Source organism: Dromiciops gliroides, chromosome 1, assembly GCF_019393635.1.
Source record: "Dromiciops gliroides isolate mDroGli1 chromosome 1, mDroGli1.pri, whole genome shotgun sequence".
Taxonomy (NCBI): Eukaryota; Metazoa; Chordata; class Mammalia; order Microbiotheria; family Microbiotheriidae; genus Dromiciops; species Dromiciops gliroides.
Window position 1 is genome coordinate 517837793 of NC_057861.1, and position 4706 is coordinate 517842498.

Sequence of the window (4706 nt, forward strand, 5' to 3'; positions counted from 1 at the left end):
CCCATTTCAAATGTTTGGTTCTTGCTTGGATGGTTTTCTAAATTCCTTTCTCCTCTCCGAAGGGTCTCAGAGAAAAACTGTATTGAGGGGCATGTATATCTTTTTTTTTTTTAGTGAGGCTATTGGGGTTAAGTGACTTGCCCAGGGTCACACAGCAAGTAAGTGTTAAGTGTCTGAGGCCGGATTTGAACTCAGGTACTCCAGGGCCGGTGCTCTATCCACTGTGCCACCTAGCTGCTCCTGGGGCATGTATATCTTGATAAGCAAAAAAAGAATTCCTATCTCGGTTCTCATAGTACCTCCTCACCTCATTGTCCAGAGATGGATCTTCCAATACTTCTTAATTAATTCAGTTCCTCTGAAACATCTTCAAATCTTTTTTCTCAAACTTGTGATTTTTTTTTTTTTGCTATAGGGAACTTTCCATGAGGTACCTGCGATAACACATGCAAACCAATGAATTTTCTGCTATGTAATAAGTCTTGAAAGTTTCCCAGGGCGCTGAGACAGTACTGGTCAGTAAATGTCAGAGTTGGGACTTGAACCTAGTTGGTTCTGATTTTAGGTTCAAGGTTCTGATTTAAATTTTTAACAAAGCCTATGTGTCTTTTTTTTTCTAATTCATCTTGGCATTGAAAGCTTTTTAAAAATCAAGTTCCACTCAACAATCCAATGATCCAAAACAATCCCAAAGGACTACTGATGAAACATACTATCTCCCTCCAAAGAAAGAACTGATATTGAAGGAACACAGACTGAAGCATGCTATTTTTCACTTTGTTTTTTTACTTTATTCAAGTTTTCTTATACAAAATGACTAATATGGTAATGCTTTACATAATTATACATCTATAATCTATATCTGATTGCTTACCACCTTAGGCTTGATGGGAGGGAAGGAAGGAGGGATAAAAATTGGAATCCAAAACTATAAATAAAAATGGTTATTTTTTTTTAATCCTGAAAAAAAAAATCAAGTTCCAGCTTACTTTCCCCCGGCCCTGCTTGTTTTATCTTTCTCCTGAGCACATGTATTACGTTCCAGAATTCTGTATCCTACTACCCTGCCTTTACAACCCAAGCTTGAAATTCACTCTTCTTACCTTTACTGGAATCTAGAATCCCTAATATAATTATTGAAGTCTCAAATCATATTATCTCCTATTCCTGTCCTCCCTTTCAGTCATTAAGTGCCCTCTTCATCCTCAACTTATCTCCCATATACATGAATCTGAGGCCCCAGTAGACTATAAGTTCCTAGAGAGCAAAGATTGTTTTTCATATTTTGTTCATGTATTCCCAATACTTAGCAGTTTAGCACTTAGATTAAAGAATGGCAGCAATATAGCTCTGGATTATTTTGTTACTTGTGTGCCAAAGTGGATTAAATAATGATGTAATTCACTGTGAACAGTGAAATGCTAGTGGCTCCGTCTAGAAACATTCTACTGGAGCTCCAACCACAATTGTGTTTCTCAGACACTTAAGCTCCAAACTTGCACTTTGGGCACAGTGAAAACTTGTCCAACCTTCAGTATCTTGACAAAGCATCAGAAGAACCCAAGAGGACACAAAACAGGACCAAAGCATAGACTAGCCATTCCCTCCAAAGTGTGCAGAGTCCTAACAGCAAGTCCTAAGGCTGGAAGAATAATGAAAGAAAAAAAAATAACATCATAAATAATTATTAGGGTGACACAGATGCTCAAGACACAAATCCAGAATAAGAGTACAACTCCAAAACACCTACAAGCAGAGCATCAAAGAAAAACACAGCCTGGTGCTGAGCATACTCTATCACCACTCTCTTCTGGGTGACAAGAAACAGAGAAGGAAAAGTATAGAATAATATGGTGGAAGGAAATACAAATTAATGATCATAACCATGAATATGAATGGGATGAATTTGTCAATAAAACGAAAAGGCATAACAATAGATCAGAAAACAAGGATCCAATAATATGTTGTTTACAAGAAATATATTTGTCTCAACACTGTATTTAGGCCTTTCATCTCAGCTTTTGTCTTCCCACTGGACTTTTCATGACTGGAAGAGAAAGTGCAGCTGACAACTTGGCCCAGCTATGCCTCACTAAAATCCAGTTCATAGACAAATCAAGACATCACCCTTACGATGTCATTAGACCTTTTCGAGAATGAAGGACAAACAACAATATGAAACATAAAGACTTACACAGTTAAAATAAGGGACCAGAACAAAATCTATTACACTTCTGCTAGAGTAAAATAGTCAGGGGTAGGAATCATGATCTTTAATTAAGTCAATTCTCACAATTCCTATATCAAAGGAGATAAATGGGGAAACTACATTTTGTTGAAAGATGAAATAAAGAATAACATCAATATTAAACATGTGAACCAAATGGTGTAACATCTAAATGCTTAAAGAAAAGTTAAGTGAATTACATCAAAGACATGATAACAGTAGGGTACCTGTATCCCTTTTTAAAAATAAACAAGAGAGACTTTAAGGACATGAATAAAATTTTAGAAAAGTTAATTATGATAGAACTCTGGTGATTACTGACTGGGAATGAAACGGAGCATACACATTTCTAAGCTATGACACCTTTACAAAATTGACCATGTATTAGGGCATTAAAAACTGCACATATGCAGAAAAGAAAAAACATTAAATTTCTCTTTTACAGACCACAACATTGTATTTAAAAGGGCCACCAAAGAATTTTAAAATCTATTGGAGACTAAATAATTTAATTCTAAATAATTAGTGCGTCAAAGAACAAATCAATTACAATAAACAATTTCACTCAAAGTAATGACAACAACGAGACAACATATCAGAATTTTGTGGATGAAGCCAAAGCAGTCCTAAAGGGCAAATTGATATCTCCAAATATTTGTCAAGTCAACAAGCATTTATTAAGCTATACAGTGTGTGTCATCGTGCTCAAATAAGTATTCAACTAAAAAACTAGAAAACCAACAAACTTTAAAAAAAAAAAAACTAAGCCCCAACATAGGCATTCTGGAATTCAAAGAAGAGATAACAAAATTGAAAACAAAAAAAAAAAATTACTGAATTAATAGATGAAACTAGGAGCTGGTTGGGGGTGGGGGGTGGTTAGGGGGAGAAAAATATAGATAATTTTATTTTCCAAACAGAAGAAAACCAAATCCCCAGTGTCAAAAAATGAAGAGTGAATTCACAACAAATGAAGAAATAAATGATTTTGCCCAATTAAATGCCAATAAGCCTGTCACTCTGAATGAAATGGGTGTGTATTCACAAAAAATGTAAAATTCCCAGATTAACAGAAGAAGAAATAGAATTAACTAAATACCAATCTTAGAAAAAGAAATTGAACAAACCATGAATGAGCTCCCAAAGGTAAATAAGGCAGGACCAGAAAATTTGAATTATATCAGACCTTTAAAGAACCGCTAGATGGCGCAGTGGTTAAGCACTGGCCCTGGATTCAGGAATACCCGAGTTCAAATCTGGCCTCAGACACTTGACACTTATTAGCTGTGTAACCCCCGGCAAGTCACTTTACCCCCATTGCCTGCAAAAAAAAAAAATAGTATCATTAAAGAACAAAGAACTCCATTATTTTTTAAAAATTAAAAAATAGAGAAAGAAAAGGTCCTATAAATTCTATGATACAAATATAGTCCAGAGAGAATCAAAACAAAGAAAACTATAAATCAGTATTACCAATGAATCCTGATGAAAACATTTTGAATAAAATATAAGGAAGAGGACTACAGCTACATCATAAAGATCAAGCAGTCTGACAAGGCTGGATTTGTATGAAGAATGCAAAATTGGGGGGCAGCTAGGTAGCGCAGTGGATAGAGCACCGGCCCTGGAGTCAGGAGTACCTGAGTACAAATCTGGCCTCAGACACTTAACACTAGCTGTGTGACCTTGGGCAAGTCACTTAACCCCAATTGCCTCACTAAAAAAAAAAAATGCAGAATCGGCTCAATATTAAGTAAACTATAATTGACCATATTATTAATAAGAACAAGAAAATCAAATTGTATCAAGAGATATTTGAAAATCTTTTTACAAGATACAGTACCCATTCCTGTTTTAAATAAACAGTAAAAAACAGGAATAAATAGATCATTCCTTAATATGATATGTACTACCCATCTAAAAACAAGAGCCTGCATTTTATGTAATGGGGATAAAATACAGTCCTTTTCCATAAGATCAGGATTAAAGCAAGGATGTCCATTTTGACCATCACTGCTTTGCCAAGAAAACCTCAAATGGGGTCATAAAGAATTGAAAACAACTGAAATGACCAAACAAAAGCAAAAATTTTTCATAATGGTAGAAGTACACTATCAAAATATCAGTAAGAAAAATAGAAGGAATAAGTATAAGCAAAGAGAAAACAAAATAATCACTTTTTCCAGGTGATATAATGACTTATCAAAAGAACTTAGAGAATCAACTAAAAATTAATTGAAATACCTGACAACTTCAACAAAGTTACAAGATATAAACCAAACCCACATAAATCATTGGAGTCTCTGCATATTACCAACAAAATTCAGCAGGAAGACATAGGAGGAAAAATTCCATTTAAATCAACTACAGGGGGCAGCTAGGTGGCACAGTGGATAAAGCACCAGCCCTGGATTCAGGAGGACCCAAGTTCACATCCGGCCTCAGACACTTGACACTTATTAGCTGTGTGACCTTGGGC